Source organism: Salmo salar, chromosome 08, assembly GCF_965601325.2.
Source record: "Salmo salar chromosome 08, fSalSal1, whole genome shotgun sequence".
Taxonomy (NCBI): domain Eukaryota; kingdom Metazoa; phylum Chordata; class Actinopteri; order Salmoniformes; family Salmonidae; genus Salmo; species Salmo salar.
In genome coordinates, this window is record NC_138298.1 from 43,347,501 (window position 1) to 43,367,500 (window position 20,000).

Here is a 20,000-nt window from a genome sequence, read left to right on the forward strand (position 1 = left end):
CGCTCCACCACAGCCACGTCGATGAGAATGGGGGCGTGCTCGGTCCTCCTTTTCCTGTAGTCCACAATCATCTCCTTTGTCTTGATCACGTTGAGGGAGAGGTTGTTGTCCTGGCACCACACGATCAGGTCTCTGACCTCCTCCCTATAGGCTGTCTCATCGTTGTCGGTGTTAAGGTTAAAGTCCTGTTATCTAGTGGAGAGAGACAGACAGACAGACAGACAGACAGAGAGAAGACCTATACACCCTATTCCTTATCAACCCTGGTTAAAAGTAGTGCACTATATAGGGAATAGGATACACAGCAGAGGCTACACACACACACACACACACACACACACACACACACACACACACACACACACACCTAGTGGTTTGTCATGAATCTGGTCACGCGTGTATAAAATACAACAAACATAAAAATTCACACAGCCTGTCCTAGGTCGATCCCTACCCCATTCCCTTGGTCTTAACCCTCCCGTCTCAGCAGACCTGTTACATGTAACCAATATGTCTCCCGTCTCAGCAGACCTGTTACATGTAACCAATATGTCTCCCGTCTCAGCAGACCTGTTACATGTAACCAATATGTCTCCCGTCTCAGCAGACCTGTTACATGTAACCAATATGTCTCCCGTCTCAGCAGACCTGTTACATGTAACCAATATGTCTCCCGTCTCAGCAGACCTGTTACATGTAACCAATATGTCTCCCGTCTCAGCAGACCTGTTACATGTAACCAATATGTCTCCCGTCTCAGCAGACCTGTTACATGTAACCAATATGTCTCCCGTCTCAGCAGACCTGTTACATGTAACCAATATGTCTCCCGTCTCAGCAGACCTGTTACATGTAACCAATATGTCTCCTCCACTACAATGCCGAATCCCATCCAGACTTTTCAGACATGCTAGCGTCAAAGGGCCCAGAGGAACAGATGAGGAGTCATTTCAGACCAGAAAGTGTTATTTTTTTTTGGGGGGGGGGGGTGTAGTTGCAAGTCATGACATTGTCCACAGGAAGGCGCTGGTGGTCACGTTGGGCTCTGTCTCCTCTGTCCCCCCTAGTCATCTGTCCTTCGTCCCAGAGTGCACTTGTTCTCTTCCCTTCAACGGATTTGACAGTAAGGCCTGTTGGATTCAGTCCGATCACGACCTCTAGTCCATCCAGGCCTGTACACCAATCTAACGGTGGCAGCAACACTCCTTAGAGATATCTCCACACTCCACTGCAAAGTCTTGTATAACATGACATGAATGACCTGGTAATGCCAAAATGTCCTGATGGCACCCTAATTCCCTAAATAGTGCACTACTTTCAACCAGTTTGCAGTCCATATAGTGCACTACTTTCAACCAGTTTGCAGTCCATATAGTGCACTACTTTCAACCAGTTTGCAGTCCATATAGTGCACTACTTTCAACCAGTTTGCAGTCCATATAGTGCACTACTTTCAACCAGTTTGCAGTCCATATAGTGCACTACTTTCAACCAGTTTGCAGTCCATATAGTGCACTACTTTCAACCAGTTTGCAGTCCATATAGTGCACTACTTTCAACCAGTTTGCAGTCCATATAGTGCACTAATTTCAACCAGTTTGCAGTCCATATAGTGCACTACTTTCAACCAGTTTGCAGTCCATATAGTGCACTACTTTCAACCAGTTTGCAGTCCATATAGTGCACTACTTTCAACCAGTTTGCAGTCCATATAGTGCACTACTTTCAACCAGTTTGCAGTCCATATAGTGCACTACTTTCAACCAGTTTGCAGTCCATATAGTGCACTACTTTCAACCAGTTTGCAGTCCATATAGTGCACTACTTTCAACCAGTTTGGAGTCCATATAGTGCACTACTTTCAACCAGTTTGCAGTCCATATAGTGCACTACTTTCAACCAGTTTGCAGTCCATATAGTGCACTACTTTCAACCAGTTTGCAGTCCATATAGTGCACTACTTTCAACCAGTTTGCAGTCCATATAGTGCACTACTTTCAACCAGTTTGCAGTCCATATAGTGCACTACTTTCAACCAGTTTGCAGTCCATATAGTGCACTACTTTCAACCAGTTTGCAGTCCATATAGTGCACTACTTTCAACCAGTTTGCAGTCCATATAGTGCACTACTTTCAACCAGTTTGCAGTCCATATAGTGCACTACTTTCAACCAGTTTGCAGTCCATATAGTGCACTACTTTCAACCAGTTTGCAGTCCATATGGTGCACTACTTTCAACCAGTTTGCAGTCCATATAGTGCACTACTTTCAACCAGTTTGCAGTCCATATAGTGCACTACTTTCAACCAGTTTGAAGTCCATATAGTGCACTACTTTCAACCAGTTTGCAGTCCATATAGTGCACTAATTTCAACCAGTTTGCAGTCCATATAGTGCACTACTTTCAACCAGTTTGCAGTCCATATAGTGCACTACTTTCAACCAGTTTGCAGTCCATATAGTGCACTACTTTCAACCAGTTTGCAGTCCATATAGTGCACTACTTTCAACCAGTTTGCAGTCCATATAGTGCACTACTTTCAACCAGTTTGCAGTCCATATAGTGCACTACTTTCAACCAGTTTGCAGTCCATATGGTGCACTACTTTCAACCAGTTTGCAGTCCATATAGTGCACTACTTTCAACCAGTTTGCAGTCCATATAGTGCACTACTTTCAACCAGTTTGAAGTCCATATAGTGCACTACTTTCAACCAGTTTGCAGTCCATATAGTGCACTAATTTCAACCAGTTTGCAGTCCATATAGTGCACTACTTTCAACCAGTTTGCAGTCCATATAGTGCACTACTTTCAACCAGTTTGCAGTCCATATAGTGCACTACTTTCAACCAGTTTGCAGTCCATATAGTGCACTACTTTCAACCAGTTTGCAGTCCATATAGTGCACTACTTTCAACCAGTTTGCAGTCCATATAGTGCACTACTTTCAACCAGTTTGCAGTCCATATAGTGCACTACTTTCAACCAGTTTGCAGTCCATATAGTGCACTACTACAGCCCTAGGGTGCCATTTGGGTCCGTCTCCGGAATGGATCTGAAACAACACCATCACCAGATTTAAACCAGGCCATCAGCCAATCAAATAAACAGCTATTGGTGACATGTGATGTGTCATCCTTCATTGGTTCAGACCATTCTGGATGAATAAGATCTAGTGAGCCAATCACCGGGACAGAAACAGTCACCAGACCAATGGGGAACCAATCACCAGGACAGAAACAGTCACCAGACCAATGGGGAACCAATCACCAGGACAGAAACAGTCACCAGACCAATGGGGAGCCAATCACCAGGACAGAAACAGTTACCAGACCAATGGGGAACCAATCACCAGGACAGAAACAGTCACCAGACCAATGGGGAACCAATCACCAGGACAGAAACAGTTACCAGACCAATGGGGAACCAATCACCAGGACAGAAACAGTTACCAGACCAATGGGTAACCAATCACCAGGACAGAAACAGTCACCAGACCAATGGGGAACCAATCACCAGGACAGAAACAGTTACCAGACCAATGGGGAACCAATCACCAGGACAGAAACATTTACCAGACCAATGGGTAACCAATCACCAGGACAGAAACAGTTACCAGACCAATGGGGAACCAATCACCAGGACAGAAACAGTTACCAGACCAATGGGGAACCAATCACCAGGACAGAAACAGTTACCAGACCAATGGGGAACCAATCACCAGGACAGAAACGGTCACCAGACCAATGGGTAACCAATCACCAGGACAGAAACAGTTACCAGACCAATGGGTAACCAATCACCAGGACAGAAACAGATACCAGACCAATGGGGAACCAATCACCAGGACAGAAACAGTTACCAGACCAATGGGGAACCAATCACCAGGACAGAAACAGTCACCAGACCAATGGGTAACCAATCACCAGGACAGAAACAGTTACCAGACCAATGGGGAACCAATCACCAGGACAGAAACAGTTACCAGACCAATGGGGAACCAATCACCAGGACAGAAACAGTCACCAGACCAATGGGTAACCAATCACCAGGACAGAAACAGTTACCAGACCAATGGGTAACCAATCACCAGGACAGAAACAGATACCAGACCAATGGGGAACCAATCACCAGGACAGAAACAGTTACCAGACCAATGGGGAACCAATCACCAGGACAGAAACAGTCACCAGACCAATGGGGAACCAATCACCAGGACAGAAACGGTCACCAGACCAATGGGTAACCAATCACCAGGACAGAAACAGTCACCAGACCAATGGGGAACCAATCACCAGGACAGAAACCGTTACCAGACCAATGGGGAACCAATCACCAGGACAGAAACATTTACCAGACCAATGGGGAACCAATCACCAGGACAGAAACAGATACCAGACCAATGGGGAACCAATCACCGGGACAGAAACATTTACCAGACCAATGGGGAACCAATCACCAGGACAGAAACAGTCACCAGACCAATGGGGAACCAATCACCAGGACAGAAACAGTCACCAGACCAATGGGGAACCAATCACCAGGACAGAAACAGTCACCAGACCAATGGGGAACCAATCACCAGGACAGAAACAGTTACCAGACCAATGGGTAACCAATCACCAGGACAGAAACGGTCACCAGACCAATGGGGAACCAATCACCAGGACAGAAACAGATACCAGACCAATGGGGAACCAATCACCAGGACAGAAACAGATACCAGACCAATGGGTAACCAATCACCAGGACAGAAACAGATACCAGACCAATGGGTAACCAATCACCAGGACAGAAACAGTCACCAGACCAATGGGGAACCAATCACCAGGACAGAAACAGATACCAGACCAATGGGGAACCAATCACCAGGACAGAAACAGTTACCAGACCAATGGGTAACCAATCACCAGGACAGAAACAGTCACCAGACCAATGGGTAACCAATCACCAGGACAGAAACAGTTACCAGACCAATGGGTAACCAATCACCAGGACAGAAACAGTCACCAGACCAATGGGGAACCAATCACCGGGACAGAAACAGTTACCAGACCAATGGGTAACCAATCACCAGGACAGAAACATTTACCAGACCAATGGGTAACCAATCACCAGGACAGAAACGGTCACCAGACCAATGGGTAACCAATCACCAGGACAGAAACATTTACCAGACCAATGGGTAACCAATCACCAGGACAGAAACATTTACCAGACCAATGGGGAACCAATCACCAGGACAGAAACAGTCACCAGACCAATGGGGAACCAATCACCAGGACAGAAACAGTCACCAGACCAATGGGGAACCAATCACCAGGACAGAAACAGTTACCAGACCAATGGGGAACCAATCACCAGGACAGAAACAGTCACCAGACCAATGGGTAACCAATCACCAGGACAGAAACGGTCACCAGACCAATGGGGAACCAATCACCAGGACAGAAACGGTCACCAGACCAATGGGGAACCAATCACCAGGACAGAAACATTTACCAGACCAATGGGGAACCAATCACCGGGACAGAAACAGTTACCAGACCAATGGGGAACCAATCACCGGGACAGAAACATTTACCAGACCAATGGGGAACCAATCACCGGGACAGAAACAGTTACCAGACCAATGGGTAACCAATCACCAGGACAGAAACAGTCACCAGACCAATGGGGAACCAATCACCAGGACAGAAACAGTCACCAGACCAATGGGGAACCAATCACCAGGACAGAAACAGTTACCAGACCAATGGGGAACCAATCACCAGGACAGAAACAGTCACCAGACCAATGGGGAACCAATCACCAGGACAGAAACAGTCACCAGACCAATGGGGAACCAATCACCAGGACAGAAACAGTCACCAGACCAATGGGGAACCAATCACCAGGACAGAAACGGTCACCAGACCAATGGGGAACCAATCACCAGGACAGAAACATTTACCAGACCAATGGGGAACCAATCACCAGGACAGAAACATTTACCAGACCAATGGGGAACCAATCACCAGGACAGAAACAGTCACCAGACCAATGGGTAACCAATCACCAGGACAGAAACGGTCACCAGACCAATGGGTAACCAATCACCAGGACAGAAACGGTCACCAGACCAATGGGTAACCAATCACCAGGACAGAAACAGTTACCAGACCAATGGGGAACCAATCACCAGGACAGAAACATTCACCAAACTCAACTTTAACATTGAGTCAATGGGGAACCAAGTGTTAAAAACTGGGCACTTGTTTTAAATCTGTAAACAGCTACATCCAATAGATCGTTTCATCACCATTAGATGTGAATCATCTGGATTGATTTAAAAAAAACATTACACTTAAAATGTTCCCCTCTTTATTAAAAAAAATGTCCCGATTTTCAACTTGTGAAAATTGGTGATGGTTCCAGTCAACTGTATTACCATAGAAACAAATGACAACATGGATTCCATTCCAGATCGTTTGGATATGATATAGCATAGCGCCACTTTGGTATAAGAGATGTGTAAAAATACTTTATAAAAAATATATATATTTTATTTCACCTTTATTTAACCAGGTAGGCTAGTTGAGAACAAGTTCTCATTTGCAACTGCGACCCGGCCCAAGATAAAGCAAAGCAGTTCGACAACATACAACAACACAGAGTTACACATGGGATAAACAAAACATACAGTCAATAATACAGTAGAACAAAATAAAACAAAAAGTCTATATACAGTGAGTGCAAATGAGGGTTAAGTTAAGGCAATACACAGGCCATGGTGGCGAAGTAAATTACTAATATAGCAATTAAAACACTGGAATGGTAGATGTGCAGAAGATGAATGTGCAAGTAGAGATAGTGGGGTTGCAAAGGAGCAAGATCAATAAATAAATACAGTATGGGGATGAGGTAGGTGGATAGGCTGTTTACAGATGGGCTATGTACAGGTGCAGTGATCTGTGAGCTAGAAGAAAAACGATAGAAGTCAGTGCTCGACAACTTGGACTGAAATAGGTTCTGGTACTGTTTATATTTAGCTGGAGGAGCTCAACAATATTGTTGAGATAATATTTTATATATTATATAATATTTTATAAAAGAAGAACAGGAGTTAAAGCGATTTTGCCATTTCTTTAATTATCTGTTATTCTTATCGATAACTTTTTTTTTTTACATTTTTAGGTATTTTCTTAAAACTGCATTGTTGGTTAAGGGCTTGTAAGGATGCATTTCACTGTGAGGTCTACTACACCTGTTGTATTCAGCATTTCACTGTGAGGTCTACTACACCTGTTGTATTCAGCATTTCACTGTGAGGTCTACAACACCTGTTGTATTCAGCATTTCACTGTGAGGTCTACAACACCTGTTGTATTCAGCATTTCACTGTAAGGTCTACTACACCTGTTGTATTCAGCATTTCACTGTGAGGTCTACTACACCTGTTGTATTCAGCATTTCACTGTAAGGTCTACTACACCTGTTGTATTCAGCATTTCACTGTGAGGTCTACTACACCTGTTGTATTCAGCATTTCACTGTGAGGTCTACTACACCTGTTGTATTCAGCATTTCACTGTGAGGTCTACCTACACCTGTTGTATTCAGCATTTCACTGTGAGGTCTACTACACCTGTTGTATTCAGCATTTCACTGTAAGGTCTACTACACCTGTTGTATTCAGCATTTCACTGTGAGGTCTACCTACACCTGTTGTATTCAGCATTTGACTGTGAGGTCTACTACACCTGTTGTATTCAGCATTTCACTGTAAGGTCTACTACACCTGTTGTATTCAGCATTTCACTGTGAGGTCTACTACACCTGTTGTATTCAGCATTTGACTGTGAGGTCTACTACACCTGTTGTATTCAGCATTTCACTGTGAGGTCTACTACACCTGTTGTATTCAGCATTTCACTGTGAGGTCTACTACACCTGTTGTATTCAGCATTTCACTGTGAGGTCTACTACACCTGTTGTATTCAGCATTTCACTGTGAGGTCTACTACACCTGTTGTATTCAGCATTTCACTGTGAGGTCTACTACACCTGTTGTATTCAGCATTTCACTGTAAGGTCTACTACACCTCTTGTATTCAGCATTTATTTCACTGTAAGGTTATTTTAATACCTGTTGTATTCAGCATTTATTTCACTGTAAGGTTATTTTAATACCTGTTGTATTCAGCATTTCACTGTGAGGTTATTAATACCTGTTGTATTCGGCGCATGTGACAAATACAATTTGATTTGAGGTCGCGGTATTCAGCGTCTGAGCTCCTGCCCCAAGTCAAGCACTGGCGATAGAAAATATACTTACTTGAATGAACCTTGGGCCGGTTTATGGTTTTGGGATATCGGGCCCTGGAATTGATTGGGTTGGAACGGTTCCGTTCCGTTCCATACGTTCCCGATTTGCAGTGTAACTTTCCGATGGACCAATCCTGGACAGCCCAGAGACCAGCCATTGGTTATGTCAGCACTCATGGGCGTGATTATTTTTTTGAATAATTAATACAAAGCATCATGGGTTTATTTAGAAGTGGGTTTTATTTAGTCACCATGATTGGAAACAGTCCAAGAGCTCTCTACTATCTCAAACAACTTTTATACTGCGTCGTCCTTAAATTAATACGCCAATGTAAAACAAAAACTTAATTGGTAAATTCTATATTTGGATATAAAACTGTTTCACGTACAACTGTCAGTCCATCAAACCAGAGAAATAAATAATAAACTTGACTTGACTATCTTTGCTTATTTAAACATGACTGTAATATCTTTTCTGATGAAAGTCGACTGTGCAGTCTGCATGCGGGGGTGTAGAGTGAAGGTGTCACAAACCGCCGCTGGTCTGGAGCTTCCGGAAGTTCACATCGTCTTCAACTAAAGAAACAAAACACAGACAGGAAGATAGTTATTCTGACTCTCTACACTAGTAAAAAAAAATTATAAACTCAAAGTGGAAGTGAACCGATACAAGGTAAGAAACGACTTGTTTTGTTTCGCCAAACACCACAGCGCTGCTCGTCTTGTCATATAAACTCACAAATCCCAGTAGTTTTGATGATGATGATGATGATGGTAGTAGAAGCCCCGTCTGGAGGACCCATAAAGGGGGAAATGCTTCGAAAAGCGGCGTGAAATCAGAGGAAAACTGGGTGTTCCAACCCGGCCTCCTGCGATGTTTATGTGTCGCTTTACTTTCATAAACTTTCATAAACTTACTCAAATGGTCTCTTTTTTTTCTTCTTTTTTTTAAATAGGCTACTAATTCCAGCGTTTTATCGAGTCGGGATGGCGTCTCTGGTAGACTTGATTAGTCAGAATGATTTAATAGTACATTTTAATGAGCAGCTTGTCTTCCTGCCCTAAATCCTCCTGAACGCCTCGCTGTGCCATGTAAACTCACGAATGTGAATATCTTCCGCTATGCGAACTGGCATCATGTCTATTTGTTTTTAACGATATGTTTTGCTATGTGACGTTGAGCGTTAAAACTCATGCCGCGTTTAAAACAACTGGGAGGTCAGAACTCGGGAAATATTCGACTTCCCGAATTCAGTACGTTCAAGACAACTGGGAACTCGGAGAAAAACGAGAACCAACTGATTTTAAAATCGTTTTGAATGGTCATCCAACTCGGAATTCCAAGTCGGTAACTCGGGACTCTTTTTTTTTTCTTCTAGAGCTTACGACTTTCCCGACCTTCATTAAAACCTGTTAGGGCTAGGGGGCAGCATTGACACGGCTGGATAAAAAACATACCCGATTTAATCTGGTTACCACTCCTACTCAGTAACTAGAATATGCATATACTTATTACATATGGATAGAAAACACCCTACATTTTCTAAAACTGTTTGAATGGTGTCTGTGAGTATAACAGAACTCAAATGGCAGGTCAAAACCTGAGAGATTCCTTTACAGGAAGTGGCCTGTCTGACCATTTCTGGAACTTCTTTGCCATCTCTATCATTTACTAAGGATCTCTGCTCTAACGTGACACTTCCCACGTCGTCCATAGGCTCTCAGAGCCCGGGAAAAAAGAGAATGTCGTCATTCCAGCCCCAGGCTGAAACACATTATCGCCTTTCTCAAGTGGCCCATCAAGAGACACTAGCTTATGCGCGTGACCCCGACCGCCCCCGCCTTTGGGATTTTTTCCTCTGTTTGCCGAAAAGGAGATTCCCTGTCGGAATATTATCGCTTTTCTACGAGAAAAATGACGTAAAAATTGATTTTAAACAGCGGTTGACATGCTTCGACGTACGGCAATGGAATACTTTGAATTTTATTGTCAGGAATTGCGCCAAGCGCGCGACACTTCTTTACTATTTCGGATAGTGTCTGGAACGCACGAACAAAACGCCGCTATTCGGATATAACGATGGATTATTTTGGACCAAACCAACATTTGTTATTGAAGTAGACGTCCTGGGTGTGCATTCTGACGAAGACAACAAAAGGTAATGACATTTTTATAATAGTAAATATGATTATGGTGAGTGCTAAACTTGCCGGGTGTCTAAATAGCGAGCCCGTGATGCCTGGGCTATGTACTTAGAATATTGCAAAATGTGCTTTCACCAAAAAGCTATTTTAAAATCGGACATATCGAGTGCATAGAGGAGGTCTGTATCTATAATTCTTAAAATAATTGTTATGCTTTTTGTGAACGTTTATCGTGAGTAATTTAGTAAAATGTTAGCGAATTCCCCGTAAGTTTGCGGGGGGTATGCTAGTTCTGAACGTCACATGCTAATGTAAAAAGCTGGTTTTTGATATAAATATGAACTTGATTGAACAAAACATGCATGTATTGTATAACATAATGTCCTAGGTGTGTCATCTGATGAAGATCATCAAAGGTGAGTGCTGCATTTAGCTGTCTTCTGGGTTTTGGTGACATTATATGCTGGCTTGAAAAATGGGTGTCTGATTATTTCTGGCTTGGTACTCTGCTGACATAATCTAATGTTTTGCTTTCGTTGTAAAGCCTTTTTGAAATCGGACAGTGTGGTTAGATTAACGAGAGTCTTATCTTTAAATGGCTGTAAAATAGTCATATGTTTGAGAAATTGAAGTAATAGGATTTTGAAGATTTTGAAAATCGCGCCACAGGCTGGCAGTGGATGTTACGTAGGTGGGACGAATTCGTCCCGCCGGTCCCATAGAGGTTAAGATCACTGATGTCATTGACCTTGTATTTTTCGAGTTCCCAATTGTCTTGAAGGCACCATCAATCCCAGTTGTAAAGATAGACTAGTCACTAGATAGATGGACAGGACTGATACAGCAGGTAGACTAGTCACTAGATAGATGGACAGGACTGATACAGCAGGTAGACTAGTCACTAGATAGATGGACACTACTGATACAGCAGGTAGACTAGTCACTAGATAGATGGACACTACTGATACAGCAGGTAGACTAGTCACTAGATAGATGAACACTACTGATACAGCAGGTAGACTAGTCACTAGATAGATGGACAGGACTGATACAGCAGGTAGACTAGTCACTAGATAGATGGACACTACTGATACAGCAGGTAGACTAGTCACTAGATAGATGGACACTACTGATACAGCAGGTAGACTAGTCACTAGATAGATGGACACTACTGATACAGCAGGTAGACTAGTCACTAGATAGATGGACACTACTGATGCAGCAGGTAGACTAGTCACTAGATAGATGGACAGGACTGATACAGCAGGTAGACTAGTCACTAGATAGATGGACACTACTGATACAGCAGGTAGACTAGTCACTAGATAGATGGACACTACTGATACAGCAGGTGGACTAGTCACTAGATAGATGGACAGGACTGATACAGCAGGTAGACTAGTCACTAGATAGATGGACACTACTGATACAGCAGGTAGACTAGTCACTAGATAGATGGACACTACTGATACAGCAGGTAGACTAGTCACTAGATAGATGGACAGGACTGATACAGCAGGTAGACTAGTCACTAGATAGATGAACACTACTGATACAGCAGGTAGACTAGTCACTAGATAGATGAACACTACTGATACAGCAGGTAGACTAGTCACTAGATAGATGAACAGGACTGATACAGCAGGTAGACTAGTCACTAGATGGATGGACACTACTGATACAGCAGGTAGACTAGTCACTAGATAGATGGACAGGACTGATACAGCAGGTAGACTAGTCACTAGATAGATGGACACTACTGATACAGCAGGTAGACTAGTCACTAGATAGATGGACACTACTGATACAGCAGGTAGACTAGTCACTAGATAGATGGACACTACTGATACAGCAGGTAGACTAGTCACTAGATAGATGGACACTACTGATACAGCAGGTAGACTAGTCACTAGATAGATGAACACTACTGATACAGCAGGTAGACTAGTCACTAGATAGATGGACACTACTGATACAGCAGGTAGACTAGTCACTAGATAGATGGACAGGACTGATACAGCAGGTAGACTAGTCACTAGATAGATGGACACTACTGATACAGCAGGTAGACTAGTCACTAGATAGATGGACAGGACTGATACAGCAGGTAGACTAGTCACTAGATGGATGGACACTACTGATACAGCAGGTAGACTAGTCACTAGATAGATGGACACTACTGATACAGCAGGTAGACTAGTCACTAGATAGATGGACACTACTGATACAGCAGGTAGACTAGTCACTAGATAGATGGACAGGACTGATACAGCAGGTAGACTAGTCACTAGATAGATGGACACTACTGATACAGCAGGTAGACTAGTCACTAGATAGATGGACACTACTGATACAGCAGGTAGACTAGTCACTAGATAGATGGACACTACTGATACAGCAGGTAGACTAGTCACTAGATAGATGGACACTACTGATACAGCAGGTAGACTAGTCACTAGATAGATGGACACTACTGATACAGCAGGTAGACTAGTCACTAGATAGATGGACACTACTGATACAGCAGGTAGACTAGTCACTAGATAGATGGACACTACTGATACAGCAGGTAGACTAGTCACTAGATAGATGGACAGGACTGATACAGCAGGTAGACTAGTCACTAGATAGATGGACACTACTGATACAGCAGGTAGACTAGTCACTAGATAGATGGACACTACTGATACAGCAGGTAGACTAGTCACTAGATAGATGGACACTACTGATACAGCAGGTAGACTAGTCACTAGATAGATGGACACTACTGATACAGCAGGTAGACTAGTCACTAGATAGATGAACACTACTGATACAGCAGGTAGACTAGTCACTAGATAGATGAACACTACTGATACAGCAGGTAGACTAGTCACTAGATAGATGGACACTACTGATACAGCAGGTAGACTAGTCACTAGATAGATGAACACTACTGATACAGCAGGTAGACTAGTCACTAGATAGATGAACACTACTGATACAGCAGGTAGACTAGTCACTAGATAGATGAACAGGACTGATACAGCAGGTAGACTAGTCACTAGATGGATGGACACTACTGATACAGCAGGTAGACTAGTCACTAGATAGATGGACAGGACTGATACAGCAGGTAGACTAGTCACTAGATAGATGGACACTACTGATACAGCAGGTAGACTAGTCACTAGATAGATGGACAGGACTGATACAGCAGGTAGACTAGTCACTAGATAGATGAACACTACTGATACAGCAGGTAGACTAGTCACTAGATAGATGGACAGGACTGATACAGCAGGTAGACTAGTCACTAGATAGATGGACACTACTGATACAGCAGGTAGACTAGTCACTAGATAGATGGACAGGACTGATACAGCAGGTAGACTAGTCACTAGATAGATGAACACTACTGATACAGCAGGTAGACTAGTCACTAGATAGATGGACACTACTGATACAGCAGGTAGACTAGTCACTAGATAGATGGACACTACTGATACAGCAGGTAGACTAGTCACTAGATAGATGGACACTACTGATACAGCAGGTAGACTAGTCACTAGATAGATGGACACTACTGATACAGCAGGTAGACTAGTCACTAGATAGATGGACACTACTGATACAGCAGGTAGACTAGTCACTAGATAGATGGACACTACTGATACAGCAGGTAGACTAGTCACTAGATAGATGGACACTACTGATACAGCAGGTAGACTAGTCACTAGATAGATGGACACTACTGATACAGCAGGTAGACTAGTCACTAGATAGATGGACACTACTGATACAGCAGGTAGACTAGTCACTAGATAGATGGACACTACTGATACAGCAGGTAGACTAGTCACTAGATAGATGGACAGGACTGATACAGCAGGTAGACTAGTCACTAGATAGATGGACACTACTGATACAGCAGGTAGACTAGTCACTAGATAGATGAACAGGACTGATACAGCAGGTAGACTAGTCACTAGATGGATGGACACTACTGATACAGCAGGTAGACTAGTCACTAGATAGATGGACAGGACTGATACAGCAGGTAGACTAGTCACTAGATAGATGGACACTACTGATACAGCAGGTAGACTAGTCACTAGATAGATGGACACTACTGATACAGCAGGTAGACTAGTCACTAGATAGATGGACACTACTGATACAGCAGGTAGACTAGTCACTAGATAGATGGACACTACTGATACAGCAGGTAGACTAGTCACTAGATAGATGGACAGGACTGATACAGCAGGTAGACTAGTCACTAGATAGATGAACACTACTGATACAGCAGGTAGACTAGTCACTAGATAGATGGACACTACTGATACAGCAGGTAGACTAGTCACTAGATAGATGGACAGGACTGATACAGCAGGTAGACTAGTCACTAGATGGATGGACACTACTGATACAGCAGGTAGACTAGTCACTAGATAGATGGACACTACTGATACAGCAGGTAGACTAGTCACTAGATAGATGGACACTACTGATACAGCAGGTAGACTAGTCACTAGATAGATGGACAGGACTGATACAGCAGGTAGACTAGTCACTAGATAGATGGACACTACTGATACAGCAGGTAGACTAGTCACTAGATAGATGGACACTACTGATGCAGCAGGTAGACTAGTCACTAGATAGATGGACAGGACTGATACAGCAGGTAGACTAGTCACTAGATAGATGGACACTACTGATACAGCAGGTAGACTAGTCACTAGATAGATGGACACTACTGATACAGCAGGTAGACTAGTCACTAGATAGATGGACAGGACTGATACAGCAGGTAGACTAGTCACTAGATAGATGGACACTACTGATACAGCAGGTAGACTAGTCACTAGATAGATGAACAGGACTGATACAGCAGGTAGACTAGTCACTAGATGGATGGACACTACTGATACAGCAGGTAGACTAGTCACTAGATAGATGGACAGGACTGATACAGCAGGTAGACTAGTCACTAGATAGATGGACACTACTGATACAGCAGGTAGACTAGTCACTAGATAGATGGACACTACTGATACAGCAGGTAGACTAGTCACTAGATAGATGGACACTACTGATACAGCAGGTAGACTAGTCACTAGATAGATGGACACTACTGATACAGCAGGTAGACTAGTCACTAGATAGATGGACACTACTGATACAGCAGGTAGACTAGTCACTAGATAGATGGACAGGACTGATACAGCAGGTAGACTAGTCACTAGATAGATGGACACTACTGATACAGCAGGTAGACTAGTCACTAGATAGATGGACAGGACTGATACAGCAGGTAGACTAGTCACTAGATGGATGGACACTACTGATACAGCAGGTAGACTAGTCACTAGATAGATGGACACTACTGATACAGCAGGTAGACTAGTCACTAGATAGATGGACACTACTGATACAGCAGGTAGACTAGTCACTAGATAGATGGACAGGACTGATACAGCAGGTAGACTAGTCACTAGATAGATGGACACTACTGATACAGCAGGTAGACTAGTCACTAGATAGATGGACACTACTGATACAGCAGGTAGACTAGTCACTAGATAGATGGACAGGACTGATACAGCAGGTAGACTAGTCACTAGATAGATGGACACTACTGATACAGCAGGTAGACTAGTCACTAGATAGATGGACACTACTGATACAGCAGGTAGACTAGTCACTAGATAGATGAACAGGACTGATACAGCAGGTAGACTAGTCACTAGATGGATGGACACTACTGATACAGCAGGTAGACTAGTCACTAGATAGATGGACACTACTGATACAGCAGGTAGACTAGTCACTAGATAGATGGACACTACTGATACAGCAGGTAGACTAGTCACTAGATAGATGGACAGGACTGATACAGCAGGTAGACTAGTCACTAGATAGATGGACACTACTGATACAGCAGGTAGACTAGTCACTAGATAGATGGACACTACTGATACAGCAGGTAGACTAGTCACTAGATAGATGGACACTACTGATACAGCAGGTAGACTAGTCACTAGATAGATGGACACTACTGATACAGCAGGTAGACTAGTCACTAGATAGATGGACAGGACTGATACAGCAGGTAGACTAGTCACTAGATAGATGAACACTACTGATACAGCAGGTAGACTAGTCACTAGATAGATGGACAGGACTGATACAGCAGGTAGACTAGTCACTAGATAGATGGACACTACTGATACAGCAGGTAGACTAGTCACTAGATAGATGGACACTACTGATACAGCAGGTAGACTAGTCACTAGATAGATGGACAGGACTGATACAGCAGGTAGACTAGTCACTAGATAGATGGACACTACTGATACAGCAGGTAGACTAGTCACTAGATAGATGGACACTACTGATACAGCAGGTAGACTAGTCACTAGATAGATGGACACTACTGATACAGCAGGTAGACTAGTCACTAGATAGATGGACAGGACTGATACAGCAGGTAGACTAGTCACTAGATAGATGGACACTACTGATACAGCAGGTAGACTAGTCACTAGATAGATGGACAGGACTGATACAGCAGGTAGACTAGTCACTAGATAGATGGACACTACTGATACAGCAGGTAGACTAGTCACTAGATAGATGGACAGGACTGATACAGCAGGTAGACTAGTCACTAGATAGATGGACACTACTGATACAGCAGGTAGACTAGTCACTAGATAGATGGACACTACTGATACAGCAGGTAGACTAGTCACTAGATAGATGGACACTACTGATACAGCAGGTAGACTAGTCACTAGATAGATGGACACTACTGATACAGCAGGTAGACTAGTCACTAGATAGATGGACACTACTGATACAGCAGGTAGACTAGTCACTAGATAGATGGACACTACTGATACAGCAGGTAGACTAGTCACTAGATAGATGGACACTACTGATACAGCAGGTAGACTAGTCACTAGATAGATGGACACTACTGATACAGCAGGTAGACTAGTCACTAGATAGATGGACAGGACTGATACAGCAGGTAGACTAGTCACTAGATAGATGGACACTACTGATACAGCAGGTAGACTAGTCACTAGATAGATGGACAGGACTGATACAGCAGGTAGGCTAGTCACTAGATAGATGGACACTACTGATACAGCAGGTAGACTAGTCACTAGATAGATGGACAGGACTGATACAGCAGGTAGACTAGTCACTAGATAGATGGACACTACTGATACAGCAGGTAGACTAGTCACTAGATAGATGGACAGGACTGATACAGCAGGTAGACTAGTCACTAGATAGATGGACACTACTGATACAGCAGGTAGACTAGTCACTAGATAGATGGACACTACTGATACAGCAGGTAGACTAGTCACTAGATAGATGGACACTACTGATACAGCAGGTAGACTAGTCACTAGATAGATGGACAGGACTGATACAGCAGGTAGACTAGTCACTAGATAGATGGACACTACTGATACAGCAGGTAGACTAGTCACTAGATAGATGGACAGGACTGATACAGCAGGTAGACTAGTCACTAGATAGATGGACACTACTGATACAGCAGGTAGACTAGTCACTAGATAGATGGACACTACTGATACAGCAGGTAGACTAGTCACTAGATAGATGGACAGGACTGATACAGCAGGTAGACTAGTCACTAGATAGATGGACAGGACTGATACAGCAGGTAGACTAGTCACTAGATAGATGGACACTACTGATACAGCAGGTAGACTAGTCACTAGATAGATGGACAGGACTGATACAGCAGGTAGACTAGTCACTAGATAGATGGACACTACTGATACAGCAGGTAGACTAGTCACTAGATAGATGGACACTACTGATACAGCAGGTAGACTAGTCACTAGATAGATGGACACTACTGATACAGCAGGTAGACTAGTCACTAGATAGATGGACACTACTGATACAGCAGATAGACTAGTCACTAGATAGATGGACAGGACTGATACAGCAGGTAGACTAGTCACTAGATAGATGGACACTACTGATACAGCAGGTAGACTAGTCACTAGATAGATGGACACTACTGATACAGCAGGTAGACTAGTCACTAGATAGATGGACACTACTGATACAGCAGGTAGACTAGTCACTAGATAGATGGACACTACTGATACAGCAGGTAGACTAGTCACTAGATAGATGGACACTACTGATACAGCAGGTAGACTAGTCACTAGATAGATGGACAGGACTGATACAGCAGGTAGACTAGTCACTAGATAGATGGACACTACTGATACAGCAGGTAGACTAGTCACTAGATAGATGGACACTACTGATACAGCAGGTAGACTAGTCACTAGATAGATGGACACTACTGATACAGCAGGTAGACTAGTCACTAGATAGATGGACAGGACTGATACAGCAGGTAGACTAGTCACTAGATAGATGGACACTACTGATACAGCAGGTAGACTAGTCACTAGATAGATGGACACTACTGATACAGCAGGTAGACTAGTCACTAGATAGATGGACAGGACTGATACAGCAGGTAGACTAGTCACTAGATAGATGGACACTACTGATACAGCAGGTAGACTAGTCACTAGATAGATGAACACTACTGATACAGCAGGTAGACTAGTCACTAGATAGATGAACACTACTGATACAGCAGGTAGACTAGTCACTAGATAGATGAACAGGACTGATACAGCAGGTAGACTAGTCACTAGATGGATGGACACTACTGATACAGCAGGTAGACTAGTCACTAGATAGATGGACAGGACTGATACAGCAGGTAGACTAGTCACTAGATAGATGGACACTACTGATACAGCAGGTAGACTAGTCACTAGATAGATGGACACTACTGATACAGCAGGTAGACTAGTCACTAGATAGATGGACACTACTGATACAGCAGGTAGACTAGTCACTAGATAGATGGACACTACTGATACAGCAGGTAGACTAGTCACTAGATAGATGGACAGGACTGATACAGCAGGTAGACTAGTCACTAGATAGATGAACACTACTGATACAGCAGGTAGACTAGTCACTAGATAGATGGACACTACTGATACAGCAGGTAGACTAGTCACTAGATAGATGGACAGGACTGATACAGCAGGTAGACTAGTCACTAGATGGATGGACACTACTGATACAGCAGGTAGACTAGTCACTAGATAGATGGACACTACTGATACAGCAGGTAGACTAGTCACTAGATAGATGGACACTACTGATACAGCAGGTAGACTAGTCACTAGATAGATGAACAGGACTGATACAGCAGGTAGACTAGTCACTAGATAGATGGACACTACTGATACAGCAGGTAGACTAGTCACTAGATAGATGGACACTACTGATACAGCAGGTAGACTAGTCACTAGATAGATGGACACTACTGATACAGCAGGTAGACTAGTCACTAGATAGATGGACACTACTGATACAGCAGGTAGACTAGTCACTAGATAGATGGACAGGACTGATACAGCAGGTAGACTAGTCACTAGATAGATGAACACTACTGATACAGCAGGTAGA

At 43.4% G+C, this 20,000-nt stretch overlaps 1 protein-coding gene across 3 annotated transcripts in view; it reads left to right on the forward strand.

Annotated features, from left to right (window-relative positions):
• Window positions 1–8,859: 8,859 nt before the first annotated feature.
• The window catches only part of klhl5 (kelch-like family member 5), a 73,721-nt gene continuing 62,580 nt past the window's right edge, over window positions 8,860–20,000 (forward strand). The window contains exon 1 of one of the 3 annotated variants that reach the window (XM_082978702.1): window positions 8,860–8,982. The gene's annotated coding sequence lies outside the window, so the exon portion shown is untranslated. Of the gene's footprint in view, window positions 8,983–10,329; window positions 10,469–20,000 lie in introns of those variants that run through there. The other 2 variants (XM_082978703.1, XM_082978704.1) reach the window with 2 other exon arrangements.